General features: G+C 38.6%; 1 protein-coding gene across 8 annotated transcripts in view; it reads right to left on the bottom strand.

Annotated features, from left to right (window-relative positions):
- TFDP2 (transcription factor Dp-2) overlaps positions 1-18,547 on the bottom strand; it is a 191,378-nt gene that overhangs the window by 152,749 nt on the left and 20,082 nt on the right. For 6 of the 8 annotated variants that reach the window (XM_073023536.1, XM_073023534.1, XM_073023539.1 and 3 more), the window contains one exon: positions 130-251. The exons of the other annotated variants lie outside the window; for them this stretch is intronic. The gene's annotated coding sequence lies outside the window, so the exon portion shown is untranslated. Of the gene's footprint in view, positions 1-129; positions 252-18,547 lie in introns of those variants that run through there. 8 annotated transcript variants of the gene reach the window in all.

The following is an 18,547-nucleotide window of genomic DNA, read 5'->3' as shown; positions in this document are numbered from 1 at the left end:
TCCCAGCACTTTGGGAAGCCCTGGTAGGCAGACTGCTTAAGCCTATGAGTTTGAGTCTAGCCTGGGCAAAACAGTGTATCCTATCTCTCAAAACATACAAAAAAATTCACCAGGCATGGTCACACGTACCTGTGGTCCAAGCTACTCTGGAGGCTGAGGCAGGAGGATCCCTTGAGCCCAGGAGGTAGAGGCTGCACTGAGCCACGATCACACCACTGCACTCCAGCCTGAGCAATAGAGTGAAACTCCGCCTTGGAAAAAAAAAAAGATACTGAGCATTAAATGCTCATCCTTCAAGATACTACGGAAAACAATGACAGTCCCTGCCTTCATGGAGCCTATATTTTAGCTATGAAGGCATGCATTAAATGACAAATTTCACAATTAACTACTTAATGACAGTCACTACAAGTGCTATGATAGAGACATAAAAGATTCATAGAAACAGGCCGGGCACGGTGGCTCATGCCTGTAATCCCAGCACTTCGGGAGGCTGTGGCACGTGGATTACCTGAGGTCAGGAGGTCGAGACCGGCCTGGCCAACATGGTGAAACCCCGTCACTACTAAAAATACAAAAATTAGCCGGGCATGGTGGCACATGCCTATAATCCCAGCGACTCGGGAGGCTGAGGCAGGAGAATCACTTGAGCCTGGGAGGCGGAGGTTGAAGTGAGCTGAGGTCATGCCACTGCACTCCAGCCTGGGCGACAGAGACTCTGTCTCAAAAAAAAAAAAAAAAAAAAAAAAAAAAAAAACCCATAAAACAAGATTCATAGAAACATGTAAAATAGAGGACTTGAACTCTGGTGGTTTTACAGAAGACTTCTCTGAGGAAGTCAAGTTTGAGCTGAGCTCACCAAAAAAAGAAAAAAAAACAACAACAACACAAACTGAGTAAACCATTGGCAAAGAGACAAGGATATATTCTACTCAAAGGAAACATCACAGGAAAGACCAAAGAAAGAAAAGTATGTGGGAGGTTCCAGGGTCTAAGGAAGGCTCTAATAGTATCTGCCAAAAAACAAAGGGCAAGGCAATGGGCTGCTAAGAGATGAGGTAGGAAGCCAGATCATGCAGGATATGATTTTTCAAAATTTTAATCAGATTTGGCCAGGTGTGGTGGCTCACGCCTGCAATCCCAGCACTTTGGGGGCTGAGGCAGGAAGATCACTTGTGCTCAGGAGTTTGAGATCAGCCTGGACAATGTAGTGAAACCCCATCTCTACTAAAAATACAAAAATTAGCCACATGTGGTGAAGCGTGCCTGTAATCCCAGTTACCTGGGAGGCTGAGACAGGAGAATCACCTGAACCCAGGAGACGGAGGCTGTAGTGAGCCAAGATAGTGCCATTGCACTCCAGCCTGGGCGACAGAGCAAGACCCTGTCTCAAAAAAAAAAAAAATTAAATCAGATTAGTGAGAAGCCTCAGAACGATTTTAAGTAGAGAGTTACAGCATCTGAACCAAAGACGGAACCAAATTCACCAAAGATTAAGTAAAAATTATTTGCATTCTAATTCTTTAAAAACCAGTAATATTAGCTATATCCTGTAATTATTTGGTAACTGAAATGCTCACTCATTTCTTGACTACACCAAATACGTTTCTATTCACTATTTATCTAGCACCCAAACCACCTTAAACCTCTGTAACAAGACTCTCAGCTCAGAAATAAGAAAAAAAAAATTTCCCAGAGCTCAAAAGTAGCTTTCACAAAACCATGTACTAGTTAGTAACTCAAGTCCTTAGGCTTTCCCTTGTCTTATACATTTTATTTAGCATAAAGTTCTTAGTATATGTGCTTTGATTTTCAGGCTAGGAGCCAATTATACTTAGCAGAAAAACATGGTAAAAGGGAGCAAATGGGCTAACACTGTTACAGGTGAACACATTGACAAAGTGATTGACAACAAGCAGCTTAATACTAAAAGAAGATTAGATACAGAGTACTATCTCACCAAATAAATTCATTGAGGTAGACTTCTTCTGTCACTCCCTGGCAAACTGATTTTTTTTTTTTTTTTAAATTGAGACAGAGGTCTCGCTATATTGCCCAAGCTGGCTTAAAATTTCTGGCCTCAAGACATCCTCTTGTCTTAGCCTCCTGAGTAGCTGGGGCTACAGGCACGTGCCACCACATCCAACCAAAACTGGATTGACATGTTCTACAACAAAACCTAAATGCTACTTTCATTTCAAATATGTTATGCAACATTAACAGATTATCAATATGTATTATTTGTTCTTAATTGCTGAAAACAAAAGACTGAGGGCGAAAACTTACTATTGTCCCAACCCAAAGAGGAAATATTAGATGAGAGCACACAAATTAAGAATAAAATCACATTGTGAGATCCTGCCAAGAACCTAATATATTATTTTATCAAGCAGTACAAGCCAAATTTTAAACCATTAATTCACTCATGCACAATTACTACATGGATCAGATCACCTGTTACACATATGCTGCTTAGCAAAGTCTCATTTCCAGATTAAATTAGCATCACAAACGTTAAGACTTATCTTTACTTGAACCATCAAAACAAGCCAGATGACTTTTTTTTTTTTTTCCGAGATGGAGTCTCGCTGTCACCAGACTCGAGTGTAGTGACGCGATCTTGGCTCACTGCAACCTCCGCCTCCCGGGTTCAAGTGATTCTCCTGCCTCAGCCTCCCAAGTAGCTGGGACTACAAGCATGTGCCATCACACCCGGCCAATTTTTTTTGTATTTTTAGTAGAGACAGGGTTGCACCATGTTGGCCAGGATGGTCTTGATCTCTTGACCTCATGATCCTCCTTGCCTCTCAGCCTCCCAAAGTGCTGGGATTACAGGAGTGAGCCACCACACCTGGCCGATGTTTTAAAATATCATTTGGTATTAATATAAGCTTATAGACAGAGTATTGTATAATGAACTATGCAAGCATGAAATGTTCAATTTGAGTCATTAAAATGTGGTCACTGTGACCAACAAAAGCTTCCAAAAAGACAAAGATGGGGCATTCAAAAGGAAGCAATTGGAGAATAAAATAGCACTATTTCTAATGCTTATTTAGAATATCACTATACTTATACAAACACCTAATCTATATTCAAGTGAAAATGAAACATTTTATAATTTTATAATCAGCATCATCATGGTATTTAATAAATAATTTCTCAAAATAACTCTATAGAATAGTTATCTCCATTTTATATAAGGGAAAATTGAGTCAGCTCATACAGAAGCAAAATTTATAATGAAGTTTAAATAAATGTTACTATATACATGTTCCATGATATCATAAAAAGACATGTCCTAAGCAGTTTTCATTTTAAAGTAATTTAAGGTTTTAAAAAATATATTATTGGATATTTGTGTTATCTGTATTTATAAATGTTTAAGAATAGAAATTAAGTATTAAATAGTTTTAAATGACCAAAAAAAAGCGCCTTATAGAAAAATGGCAGAGTATAAGAACAATTGTCTTGTTTGCATACACTCCTCATCCACTTAATTTTTTTTCATCTACCATATATTGAAATTCCCTAACAATCACAACCCCCTATCAGACTCCACAGAATATGATGGAGATTGTGAAATTTTAGACTAACTAAAGGTTAACAGCAAAAGCTGTCATCAATTTTCTCAAATTTCAAGCAGGATACAGGATTTTTTTTTTTCTTTTTTCCCTACCTTCTTAAAAACTCCTTTGGAAAGGGCAAGGAAAGTAGAATGATATATACGCTCACTATAAAATAATCCAAAGATATAGAAAAGCACAAAGAAGAAAACAAAAATTACTCTAAATCTTACCATTGAAAGATAAGAACCTAATGATATTTGTACATACACTTTCAGGTACATGTGTATGCATAGATGTATATTTAAATGTAAAGGTATACGTATATATATGAAAATGCACATAAGCAAGTCACATACATTATTCTGTTACTGCCAATTTTCAAGATGTCCTATAAAGCCTTCCTTAAAAATATCTTTCAATAAAAAAATTATACATGCTCATAAGAAAAAAAAACTCAACAGTGCAGAAGAAAATACAATACAAAGCAAGTCTTCCTTAATTACTGCCCCCTCCACTTCCACTACAATTCTTACTAGCAGATGAATACCATTAATAGAATTCATTGACATTTATATTTGTGTTCTTATATACATTCTTTTAAAAACATTTAAATTACAGATGATATATGAAAACATTCTGGTTATTAAACAGTCAATACAGATAAAGAAAATCTCCCCATCTGAACACCTCAATTATCATTTATAAACTTCATTGTTATCAATTTGGTAAATATCCTTGCACAGAGCTCATTCCATGCATTTTCATGTATGTACCTGCATGTAGAGAAATACACTTTTGTTGTTTTTAGTCTTTTAAAATTTTAGTCTTGTTCAATAGTATCATACTGTGATGTTGATTTTTTTCATTGAACAATGATAGATTTACTATTGCTGTTAAATGTTACAATAGTGCTACCTTCTTGTAGTAACAGAACAGTTTGTATCTTGATTGTGGTGGTAGCTATATGAATCTATACATCTGATAACATGTCATAGAACTATATACAAAGACACACCAAAAAATGGGCACATACAAAAACTAGTGAAATCCAAGTAAGATCTGTAGTCTAGCTAATTATATTGTACCAATGTCAATTTCCTGATTTGGCCAATGTACTATAATTTCATAAGCTATTACCACTTGAGGGAACTCGGGCTATGGGTAAATGGGATTTCTCTGTATTCATTTTGCAACTTTTTGGTGTTTTTTCTTGAGACAGGGTCTTGCTCTGTCACCTAAGCTGGAATGCAGTGGTGCAATCACGGCTCATTGCAACTTCAAACTCCTGGGCTCAGGCAATCCTCCTGCCTTACTTCCCAAGTAGCTGGATATACGGGCATACCCCATTAACACTGGGCTAATTTTTTAAATTTTTGGTAGAGATAGAGTCTCCCTATGTAGCTCAGGCTGGTCTTGAACTCCTGTCCTCAAGTGATCCTCCCAACTCAGCCTTCCAAAGTGCTGGGATTACAGGTGTGAGCCAGAGTCCAGCCACTGGTATTCTCCTAAAAGGAAAAAAGAAACAGAGGTGCAGACAGAGGGAATAAGGCAGTGCGGAGACAGAGGCACAGATTAGAATTATGGGGCCACAGCCAAGGAATGCCTGGGGCTACTAGAAACTGGAAGAAGCAATAGAGGATCCCCTCCTAAAGGCTTTACAGGGAGCACGGCCCTGCTGACAAATTCGTTTCAGACTTGCAGCATAAAGAACTGTAGGAAATAAGTTTGTTGTGTTCTTGTTTTTGTTTTTATTTTGAGACGGAGTCTTGCTCTGTCGCTCAGGCTGGAGTGCAATGGTGTGATCTTGGCTTACTGCAAGCTCCGCCTCCTGGCTTCACACCATTCTCCTGCCTCAGCCTCCTGAGTAGCTGGGACTACAAAAGGTGCCCGCCACCACGCCTGGCTAATTTTTCGTATTTTTTAGTAGAGACGGGGTTTCACCATGTTAGCCAGGATGGTCTCGATCTCCTAACCTTGTGATCCGCCCACCTTGGCCTCCCAAAGTTTCTGTTGTTTTAAGCCATCCAGTTTGTGGTATTTTGTTATGGTGGCCCTAGGAAAGTAATACAATGGGTTTTGCACACTATTATAGTTATACCGAGGTATTTTAATTTTTGGTTTTGAGTTTTTTTCTCTGTTTCCTTTTTGTTATTGTTCCTATAATGTACAGGGTTCTTCATTATATTTTCCTAGCTGTATGCATATAAGAAAGTTATGTTTTTCTATTTACTATTTTATATTCCATTATACAACTTAATGCTTTTACTGCTTAAAGTAATTTTACAATAAACTCAGTTGACTCTTGGATTTTTCAAGCGTAAAATCAGGTCATCTGAAAAGGACTTTTTCTTTTTTGTTTTGAGATGGAATCTCGTTCTGTCACCCAAGCTAGAGTGCAATGTCGTGATCTCGGCTCACTGCAACCTCAGCCTCTCAGGTTCAAGCGATTCTCCTGCCTCAGCCTCCGAAGTAGCTGGGATTACAGGTGTGCACCACCACCCCTGGCTAATTTTGGTATTTTTAGTAGGGATAACGTTTCACCATATTGGCCAAGCTGGTCTCGAAATCCTGACCTCAAGTGATCTGCCCGCCTTTGCCTCCCAAATTGCTGGGATTACAGGCATGAGCCACTGCACCTAGCCTGAAAAAGACTTTTGAACCTTTCCAAGTTTGTAGAACAATGGAGGTAATCTGACTCCAATTCTCCTCCTCACCTTCCCAGAACAAACATAAAATAAACCACAAGAATTTTTAAAACCCACAAAGGATCTAGGCCATCAACATTAGCACTCTAGGAGACAGAAAACACAGCAAGCTTCAAATTACCTATAAGTCAAGCAGGGAAAAAAAAAAAAAAAAAAAGCAAATACCAAAAGAAACACTTCCTTACCTCTGCAAGTCCTACCTCTGCAAGTCCTACCTCTGCAAGTCTGTGGATGTATATAGGGTGAGTGAAGGGAGGTGAAAAAGACTCCATGAGAAAGAGCAGAGGGGGACAGGGGATTTGCAGAAAACACAGACAAAATCAGCCACAGAAAGAGAGTTAAACAATAAATACAAAAATGCTAAACAGAGATTAGGAGGTTAGGACTTGATAGCTAATAGACCTGGTGAAGTAAATGTGTCTTGTGTGTAGAAACTTCTGGACCAGAGGCAGCAGCCTCCTAGAAACACTGCTTCTAGGGGAGAACCAGATATACACATATAAAGAAGTGCTTTCTCTTGTAAACAAGGTAATGAATGAAAAACAATAGGTGATAAGAGGAGGAAAGTAGGCCAGGCGCAGTGGCTCACGCCTATAATCCCAGCACTTTGGGAGGCCGAGGCGGGTGGATCACTTGAGGTCAGGAGTTCGAGACCAGCCTGGCCAACATGGTGAAATCCCGCCTCTACAAAAAAAAATACAAAAATTAGCCAGGCGTGGTGGCATGCACCTGTAATCCCAGCTACTCGGGAGGCTGAGGCAAGAGAATCCCTTGAACCCAGGAGGCGGAGGTTGCAGTGAGGTGAGATCGCACCACTGCACACCAGCCTGGGTGACAGAGAGAGATCTTGTCTCAAAAGAAGAAAAGGTAGGGGGCTGGGGGGAGGATTAAAGAGCTGGTAGAAACAAAATATTAATAGAAGGAACAACTCTGCCTCTCCCCTTTTTCTCACCATCATCACTACAAATTCAGAAAAGAAACTTCACAAAAGGGAGCACACTGGCAGAAGCAGCACTCTCAAACTAGGAACTCTGACCACAAAACGATTAAAAACAAACAAACAAGCAGCCCATATGCACACAAATATACAGCAAAAAGCCAGAAAATACAAACAAAAGCTTCTCTGCTGATGATTTTCTCCACAAAAACAAACCATGAGGTTGAAAAACAACTGTAACACAATCCTCTGAACTGGAGTAAATATTTTAAACAAGAATTTGAGGATATGAAAAAGACCTTGAATCTGAAGTACAAAAACTATGTACCAAAATGGACAAAAACAGAAATAAATGAATAAGAACTGGTTAAAGAAATAGAAAGAAACAAACAAAATGAACATCATATAAGAAATGAAAGTTAAATTATTAAATTATTTTTTCTTTTGCTTTACTTTGGCATTGAACCAAAAATAAAAACTAAATTATAAGGTATGTAGAAAGAACAGATTTGAATGAAAACTTAATAAAAGACATTGAACAAAGAGCAAGAAAATAATGAAGAAAATAAAATTTAAAAAAAAGAGAGAGAAATTGATTGAAATGAATGATAGGCAAAGGAGGTTGAACATTAGTATTACTGGTGTCCCTAAGAAAAAAAATCTAAACAATGGAACAGAACTAATATTAAAGTATATTCTGGCTGGGTGCAGTGGCTCATGCCTGTAATCCCAACATTTTGGGAGGTCGAGGCGGGTGGACCACTTGAGGCCAGGAGTTTGAGACCAGCCTGGCCAACATAGTGAAACCTATCTCTACTAAAAATACAAAAAAACTAACCGGGCATGGTGGCAAGGGCCTGTAATCCCAGCTACCTGGGTGGCTGAGGCATGAGAACATCTTGAATTCGGAAGGTGGAGGTTGCAGTGAGCCAAGATTGTGCCACTGTACTCCAGACTGGGCGAAACAGCAAGACACCATTTCAAAAAAAAAAAAAAGTACATTCCAAGAAAACATTCCAGAAATAAAATACTTGAATCTATACAATGAAAGATCCTACCAGATATTTGAGAAAACTGACTCAGAATGATCAACTCTGACACATATCCTCATAAAATTATTTAAAGAAAAAACTCTCAGCGTATCTGGGCAAAAAGATAAATTATTTACAAAAGCAAGGGAATTAGACTAACACTGTATTTCTCAAAAATAACACATAAAGCAAGACCACAGTAGAACAGCACTTTCAAGAAACATAAGGCAAAAAAACATAAACCAAAGATATTATATCCTGCCAAGCTGTCCTTAGAGTTTCAAGGCCATCACAACAGTTTTGACTGCTGTGGAAAACAGAATGGCAATTCCTAAAAAAATTAAATATAGAATTACCATTTGATCAACATGGAAAATATATTAAACTAGCTGGGTGTGGTGGTACCTATCTGTAGTCCCAGCTACTTGGGAGGCTGAGATGGGAGGATCACTTCAGTCCAGGAGTTTGAGGCTATACTACGCAATGATTTTGCCTGTGAACAGCCACTGCACTCCAACCTGGGCAATATAGCAACACCCTGTCTCTAAAACAAGAAAAAGAGGCCGGGTGCAGTGGCTCACACCTATAATCCCAGCATTTTGGAAGGCTGAGGTGGGCAAACCGTGAGGTCAGGAGTTCAAGACGAGCCCGACCAGCATGGTGAAACCCTGTCTTTACTAAAAATACAAAAAGTTAGCCAGGCATGGTGGCATGTGCGTGCCTGTAGTCCCAGCTACTCAGGAGGCTGAGGCAGGAGAATTGCTTGAACCTGGCAGGCGGAGGTTGCAGTGAGCCGAGATTGTGCCATTGCACTCCACCCTGGGCGACAGAGCAAGACTCCGTCGAAAAGAAAAAAAAAGAAAAGAAAAGACAAAAGAAAAGAAAGAAAACATATGAATGATAAAGTGTTATGTTTTCTTAACAGATAAATGCAATTATTCTAACAGGAACAAGAAAAACTGAAAGATTCACATCAAGGGATGCATTCATTAGTAATACGCATGAAACCATAAATTAGATAAACATGCCATTTACTAGCCAAGTAATCAGTAAAAAATATTTTATTACTAATAGAATCCGGTGACTAAAATGTTGTAAGCAACTATCCAGCATGTTTGTGAAACTCTCCATATAGCTATTATACAGTATCTTTGCTTACAGCTTTTTCCTAAGATATTTTACTAATAAGATGTAAAGAGAACTAAGGTGGAGACCACGGCAGCTGAAGGTGCTGGGAAAAGCTTCAGAGCTAACTGTAGCAGTAGAACACTTGAAGGGGTTTCTGATGCCTCACCCAAGCAGCTGCAGTGATGGGAACAACCACTGTTATACCCCCATGGCACTATTCATTCACTGTGCATATAACCCCTTTTTGGCACCAGAATTCTAAAGCTGCAACGACTGCTTTACCAGCAGCTCTGGGGTTATAGCAGACTAATTTATTTGGATTGTAGAATGGAAAATCAAATTCTCCCATGAGATCATCAGACAGAGCCATCTGCAGATATTGGGAACTCAATGAAAGAGGCAGCTGCAAGCAGGAGACAGCAATAGTTTATGATGACAGAGAAGAGAACTAGATGTGTGTGTGCCAGCTTTAAGGTACGGATATTCACCAGGGAGATTTGGGAAAGACTCATACTGGATGAATTTTTAAAAAGTCAGAAGTTTTAACGAGCAACTGAGGCATGGTGGGGAGTAATGAGAGTCAGGCTATTTATTTATTCGACAAACATTTAGTCAATGCCCATGATGTGCCCAGCACTGTGCTCTACCCAAGAGACATAACAGAGTCCCACCCTTCAAGAAGTTCACAAACAAATGAACAAGACAAATGCATACAGTATAAAAGACAAATGCATAATACTACAACACTAGACAGATATACAGGGCACAATGGAAGCACAAAGGAAGAGCTAATTCAGCTAAACAGTGGTAATCAGGTTCTAACTCGAGTTAAATTAGTAACAGAGGTAATTAGTTAAAATGATAGAATTAAGAACTATGAGATGAAAATGCCATCAAACTAGAAGAGTTAACACAGAAACCTAAGCACTTTATGGTCAATCTGACTATTGTATTAAACCAGCTAAAAGTGGCTTCTAATTCTTTTGTAAGCAGCAGGTGAGCAAAGAAGAGGTCCTCCCTTGTGCTTCCATAGGCTATACAGATTGACTACATAGTTTGGATGACTCTTTCAAGGAGTAGCATATGATTAGGATATGAAGTTAACAAAAGGCTCACGCCTGTAATCCCAGCACTTTTGGGAGGCCAAGGCAGACGGATCACCTGAGGTCAGGAGTTCGAAACCAGCCTGACCAACATGGAGAAACCCCGTCTCTACTAAAAATACAAGTTTAAAAAAAAAAAAAAACCCCGCATTGTAGACATTTCTGGGGTTCTAGTCTGACCTAGGCAATCTAAACAAGGGGAAATAAAAGACTTATCAATTACAGCCACCTGTCTATAAGACCTCAGAGAACAAGTTCAACCATGCCAACTTTCCCTTTGGTTAATGAAAAAATACTGGAGATCTTTGCACACTCTGAGGATTCTCTTAAATCCTACTTTGGGAGGAAGTCAGCACAAGGGATCCTAGCTCCCAAAAAACTAAAAACTCACTTATTTAAATGAAATAAATAAAAGGCATGATAGAATAATACAGACCAGAGTATCTTAAGCTCAAGAAAATCCAGAACTTTATAACCAGGTCTACAGATGTTTAAACAACAGTGCTCAAAAGTTTACCTACTCACTTGGGTCCCATATAATGATAAATTCAGTGCAATTATTAAAACAAGTTGTAAAGTCACAATAATTCAAATATTGTACACTGATAAATGAAAAAGCATACAGATGGAGGGAACAGAAAAGTATAGGAAAAGACCCAAATCCACAAAGAAATTTAGCTGACACTTCAAATCAGTGAGGTATGAATGCATTGGGTGAATTATTTCAATAAAGTGACAACTGAGTAATCATACAGAAAAAAATTAGTTAGAGCCATAATTTATACCTCACTCAAAATAAATTTCAGATAGCCCACAGAATTCAACATAATTTTTTTTGTAAGACAAGAAAGCACGGAAATTAAATTTTTTAATTTTCTGAGTGTGGAAGATCTTTCTAAATATGAAGTCAAGCCCAGAAGTCTTCAAAGTAAAGACTGATATGACTACAAAATATGCACATATATAATTTTTTTTTTTACATTTAAAGAAAACATCACCATGTAAATCATAAGAAAATAAACTGGAAAAATAGTATCTGCAACTCATACCACAGAAAGTTAATTTCTACCGTGTGAACTATGAGCTCCTAAAAATAAGCAGTAGAGTGAAAGCCTAAAGAAAAATGGGCAAAGAATATATAACAGAAAACACAAATGAGCTGGGCATTGTGGATTACACCTGTAACTCCAGTGCTTCGGGAGGCCAAGGTGGGAGTATTGCTCAAGGCCAGGAGTTGAGACTAGTGTGGACAACATAAGGTGATTCCATCTTTACCGAAAAAAAAAAAAAAAATTTAAATTAGCCAGTCATGGTGGCATGTACCTGCTGTCCCAACTATTTGGGAGGCTGAGGCAGGAGGATCATTTGAGTCCAGCAGTTCAAGGCTGCAGTGAGCTATTATCATGCAACTACATCCCAGCCTGGGTGACAAAGCGAAGCCCTGTCTCAAACAAACAGAAACAACCCCACAAATCACTTCTACACATATGAAAATATGTTCAGCCCACTCTTAAGAGAAATGTAAAATAAGGTTTCAAGACAAGATGAAAAGACTGATACCAGTACATTGTCTTGAGAAACATGAGGGAAAACCAAGTTTGCCTTACATTAGTGGAGGCAGAATAAATAGGCATAATCTTTTATGGAGGGCAATGTCACCATATCCAACACAAATACAAATGTATACATCCTTCTGTGAGCTTTTTCTAGAGTCATATGAAACCATACACATACAGACACGTGCACACACACATACACACATATATCTATATGGATACTCACTACAGTGTCATTTATATAGCAAAAGATTGGAAAACCTGTAACTGCTGATCAACAGTAGACTAGCTAAACACATCATGGCCTAAAAAAAAATGAGGCAGCTCATTGTGTATTGATATAGAGTGACCTCTAGTATAAACTGTTCTGTGAAAAAAAGAAAGTTATAAAGAAGTACGTGTAGTACATTACCATCTGTATAAAAAGATTCTCTCAGGGCAAAGGAACTGCCTAGCTGAGAGAAAGTCATTTTAATTTTCTTTTTTTATTATTTCTTACAAAATAGTAGGATGACTCATAGCCTCTCATATCATTTGTAGTTTGTACCATGAACACAAACTACCTATGTAACAAATTAACTTAATTTTTAAAATTGTCTATTTTCCTTAACACAGAAACAGTATTTCTGTTTTCTTAATGCAAGCAGAAATAACCTAAAATAACAGACATATTTTAAGATATTTTAGATAGAATCCTTTCTTAGGGTGGCTTGAAAAGCTTTTGTGATATTGTAATCAAATCCTATGTCAAAAAAAGTATGTTTCTTCAATAGTATAGAGAATAACTAAACAAGATCAAATCCACTAAATCTGACACAGGATGCAAGTTAGCTACTTACTCGTTATGGGGTTCCCAGATTTTTTTTTTTTTTTTTTCCTGAGACGGAGTCTCTCTCTGTCACCAGGCTGGAGTGCAGTGGCACGAACTTGGCTCACTGCAAGCTCCGCCTCCTGGGTTCAAGCTATTCTCCTGCCTCAGCCTCCCAAGTAACTGGCACTACAGGTTCCCAGATTTTATTATAGAAACAACACAGTTTTTTTAAAAGCCAGAAGGTGGCGACGTTACTTCATCAAAGTCCCTCTGATACGTGTATCTGAGCCTCCTATTCTTTGTTATTAACCTGTTTTTCCTCTTCTTTATGTCTCTTACTGCCCTTTTGGATTCCTTTCTATAGTTCTGAAACTGTAATAACCATTAGCAGAAAGCAACATAGAAAAAACTCCTGAGTTTATAATAATACTAATTTTACATGAAAATAACATAATTAAAATGTATTATAAGGTTCTTTGGTTAAATATGAACACACAGGTCTCTATCCATTCCTTCTTGAAATTACAGTAAAATTGGCTGGGCACAGTGGCTCATGTCTGTAATCCCAGCATTTTGGGAGGCCAAGGCAGGTAGATCATTTGAGGTCAGGTGTTCAAGACCAGCCTGGCCAACATGGTGAAACCCCGTCTCTACCGAAAATACAAAAATTAGCTGGGCAGTGGTGGTGTGCCTATTGTAATCCCAGCTACTCAGGAGGCTGAGGCAGGAAAATCGCTTGAACCCAGGAGGCGGAGGTTGCGGTGAGCCAAGGTCTTGCCATTGTACTCCAGTCTGGGTGACAGAGTGAGACCTTGTCTCAAAAAAAAGAAAAAAAAAAAAAAGAAATTATAGTAAAATGATGTTAAAAAGATAAAAAAGGATAAACCCATCAAAAACACAGGTTATATATAGATATCTTATAGATATCTATGAGACATAATATATATAATTAATGTATCTACCTATATACTTATATATATAAGTAGATATATCTATATCCTTAGAGACATACAGATATATGTATCTATAAGATATATCTTAATTACATATATCTTATCTACAAGATGTATCTTAATATTATATATTAACATAGATATTACAGATAGATATCTATACCTCCCACCTCAACCTTTTGAGTCGCTAGGACTACAGACAGACATGTTTCACTACACTCTGTTTTTTTTTTTTTTTTTTTTTTTTTGAGATAGTCTCGCTGTGTTGCCAGGCTGCAGTGCAGTGGCAAGATCTCGGCTTACTACAAACTCTGCCTCCCAGGTTCAAGCAATTCTCCTACCTCAGCCTCCCCAGTAGCTGGGATTACAGGCGTGTGCCACTACGCCCAGCTAATTTTTGTATTTTTAGTAGGGACGGGGTTTCACCATGTTGGCCAGGATGGTCTCCGTCTCTTGACCTGGTGATCTGCCCACCTCGGCCTCCCAGAGTGCTGGGATTACAGGAGTGAGCCACTGCACCCAGCCAATACTCTGCTTTTTTAAAAAAATCTTTGTTGAGATGGGGTCTCACTGTGTTGCCCAGGCTGGTCCTGAATTGGCCTCAAGCAATTCTCCCACTTCGGCCTCCCAAACCATTTATCAGTTATACATACATAATTAAAATATATCTTACAAATATCTCATCACACAGGCTTAAGAATTGAAGCCATCTGAAAGTAACAATCTCAGTTGGGGCTGTTAATAGAAAGACTTGATTGAAAGTTTGAATAAAGTCTTAACCCATGTAGCTAAGAAAACTGCCCCTTCTGGCTGAGCCCAGTGGCTCACACTTATAATTCCAGTGCTTTGGGAGGCCAAAGTGGAAGGAATGCCCGAGGCCAGTTCAGGATCAGCCTGGGCAACACAGCGAAATCCCATCTCAACAAAAAGATTTTTTTAAAAAAGCAGAGTGCAGTGGCACATGTCTGTCCGTAGTCCTAGCTACTCAGGAGGCTGAGGTGGGAGGATTGCTTAAGACTCAGAACTTGAGGTTACAACAAGCTATACTCACACCACTGCACTCCAGCCCAGGCAACAGAGCAACACCCTGTCTCAAAAAAGAAAGAAAGACAGAAACTGCCCCTTCTGCATCCCAGCAAGAAACAAGTGGTTTACCTTTTAAGGACATAAAATCAGATTAGATGTAGAAACCAGGCACAGAAAGATTAAATGAAGATTTACATGCTGCACAGCGGACCTCAGGTCTCTTCCCCAAACCAGCTTCCAGATCACAGACCAATCGGCCTGGGACTAGGAGATTCCTCTGAGAGGGAAAGTGACCCAAGAGAAAAGACCTGCAAGCACTCAATCACCCTGTGTAAGGCTTACACTTAACAACTCCCATGGACAAAGAGTTTCTACTCAGCTTTTTATTGATGCGTTCTTTAATCTGAACAGATGGCCAAAGTTTACTAAACAACTGAGGAAAATCTCTAACGTGAAATAAAGAGGCCAAGATAACAAAACAGGAGACACCAAATTAACTTACAAAATAGAAAGAAAGAAAGAAAAAAGAGAAGGAAGAAAAAAAGAAAGAGAGGGAGGGAGGGAGGGAAAGAACAGAAGCAGGGGATTTGGGGAGGAGAAAGCAGCAAAGGAAGGGTAGGAATTTTCCCACAAAGTAAAACAAAGAATTTTTTTTTTAAAGTAGAAAAGCTTGAGAAGAGTTCTTCCATCCAGGAGGTCCAACTACAAGGAATTTCAAAAGGAAAAAGAGGAAAAAAGGGAAAGAAATTAATTATAAAGAAGAAATGCAACTTTTTTTTTTGGCAACACAGTAACTAATATGAAAATCTCATCTTAATAAAACATCTAGAAATGCTGGATAAATTAGTCTGTCAAATGCTGAGCTCACAAAATAGTAAAGCTTTCAGCGAACCTGGAGGAACCTGTCAATATGAGTAACCAAGACTTTTGGCCTTTAATGCCTTTAAAGTAGACAAGGACTCAGAAACCACATGAAGTGCAGAGCTGGTATTGAGGGTTCCACCATTTTCCACACATTCTCAGTGCAAGAATGGACAGGGGAGGCTGGTTTAAAAAAAAAAAAAAATCAACCAACGGCAAAGGAATAACAAGAAAATGTCTCTGCCTAGCTACAGACTCTAGAAACTGCGGGTTGCTGGGGGAAGTAACACTTAAAATCCTCAGATTCAGAAATGACAATGACTCCCAATTAAAGAAAAAACAAAAATAACTCTCCTAGACACAGCAAAACATTAAAAATAAAGAGATCTTTAAAAAGGTAGAGAATGATACCAAAGGCACAGGCAACAAAAAAATAGACATACTAGACAATGAAAAATTTAAAATTCCACACACAAAAAGATAATACTAACAGAGTAAAAATGTTCCCACTGAACAAGGGAAAATATTTGCAAATCATATATTTGATAAGGAGTTAATATCTAGAATATATAAAGAACTCCTATAATGTAACAATTTTAAAAAAAAGAACCCAAAGAACCAGATTAAAAACTAGGCTCAAGTGATCCTCCTGCCTCAGCCTCCTGAGTAGTTGGGACTACAGGACATGGTGGCTTGTGCCTGTGGTCCCAGCTACTCAGCAGGCCAAAGCAGGAGAAAAACTTGAGCCCAGGAGTTCAAGACCAGCCTGGACAACATAGCAAGATCCCATCTTTTACAAAAAAATGAAACTAAAACTAGGCAAAGGATTGAAATTTATATTTCTCCAAAGAAGATATACAAGTGGCCAAGAAGCATGTGAAAAGATGCTCAACATCCCTAATGATTTGGGAAATACAAATCAAAACCACAATGAGATACCACCTCACACCAATTAGGATGGCTACTATCAAACAAACAGAAAATAACAAGTGTTAGCAAGGGTGTAGTGAAATTAGAATACTTGTGCCCTGCTGGTAGGAATGTAAAATGGTACAGTCACTGTGGAAAATAATATGGCAGTTTCTCAAAAACGTAAAAATAAAATTATCTTATGATGCAGCATATACCCATATACTTTTGGGTATATACTCCAAAAAAATTGAAAGCAAGGTCTCAAAGAGCTTTTTGTATAACCATATTCCAGCAGCATTATTCACAATGGTTAAAATGTAGAAGCAACACAAGTGTCCACTGACAGACAAATGGATCATCAAAATGTAACAAACACATAGAGTATTATTCAGCCTTAATAAGGCATGATATTCTGACATATGCTACACTGATGAACTGTGAGAACACGACACAAAGTGAAACAGGCCAGTCACAAAAGACAAATATTGTATGACTCCCCACATATGAGGAACCCAGAGTAATCTAATTCACAGAGACAGAAAGTAGAATAGTGGTTATCAGGGGCTGGGAGGAAGGAGGAATGGGGAATTACTGTTTAATTCATACAGTGTTTCAGTTTGGCAAGATGCAAGTTCTGGAGATAGATGGTGGTGATGGTTATACAACAATATGAATGTACTTCCTAACACTGAACTGTGTACTTAAAAATGGTTAAGATGGGCCGGGCGCGGTGGCTCACACCTGTAATCCCAGCACTTTGGGAGGCTGAAGTGGGTGGCTCATCTGAGGTCAGAAGTTCAAGACCAGCCTGGCCAACATGGTGAAACCCCATCTCTACTAAAACTACAAAAAATCAGCCAAATGTGGTGGTGGGTGCCTGTAATCTCAGCTACTCAGGAGGCTGAGGCAGGAGAATTGCTTGAACCCAGGAGGCGGAGGTTTCAGAGAGCTGAGATCACGCCATCGCACTCCAGCCTGGGCAACAAGAGCAAAACTCCATCTCAAAAAAAAAAAAAAAAAAAAAAAAGAAAACAAAATACAACTGCTATTTACAAGAAACATGCTTAAAGTATACCCATACAAAGTAACAAAATGAAAAAAGATGATGTGTCTCTATAAACATAGACAAATAGTCTTTAGAGTAAGAATATTATTGAGGGTAAAGAAGACAGTGATTAAAGGTGGTATTTAGAAGGAAGACACAAATAGACAAAGATAATCCAAATTAATACATTTCATAACATAATTTACAAATTTATCAAACATATAAAGCAAAAACTGACTATTTTGCAAGGAGAAACTAAGAAATTCACAACCATACAAGACAATTTTAATACACACCTCTCAGTAATAAAGAGACAAAAACTGAAATCAGTAAGGGCACATAAAATGTGAGTAACTCTGTAAGTTTGATCTAAGAGATGTAGGCAGATATCTGCTCCCAAAATGCAAGCGTGCACCTTGTTTACCAAAGAATTATCTCCCAAACAATGTCAACAAGGACCCATATGTTAAACTATAAGTAAATTTATGATTAGCAACAAAATTAATACAGATCAATACAAAAATTAATAAACACTTGGAGTACATAATGGTAAAGAAAACCCAATGCCAACAAAGAATAAATACTTAGTAAGAAATGTAGTAAGAAATGCATAACACCTATCAGAAAGAATTAAAAACACATGTCTGGCCGGGCACAGTGGCTCACGCCTGTAATCCCAGCACTCTGAGAGGCTGAGGCGGGCGGATCACCTGAGGTCAGGAGTTCTAGACCAGCCTGGCCAACATGGTGAAACCCCATCTCTACTAAAAATACAAAAATTAGCTGGACATGGTGGCACATGCCTGTAATCCCAGCTACTTGGGAGGTTGAGGCAGGAGAACCACTTGAACCTGGGAGGTGGAGGTTGCAGTGAGCCAAGGTCGCACCATTGCACTCCAGCCTGGGCAAT

This window comes from Chlorocebus sabaeus, chromosome 15, assembly GCF_047675955.1.
Source record: "Chlorocebus sabaeus isolate Y175 chromosome 15, mChlSab1.0.hap1, whole genome shotgun sequence".
NCBI classification, from domain to species: domain Eukaryota; kingdom Metazoa; phylum Chordata; class Mammalia; order Primates; family Cercopithecidae; genus Chlorocebus; species Chlorocebus sabaeus.
This window is presented reverse-complemented; position numbering and strand designations above follow the sequence as displayed.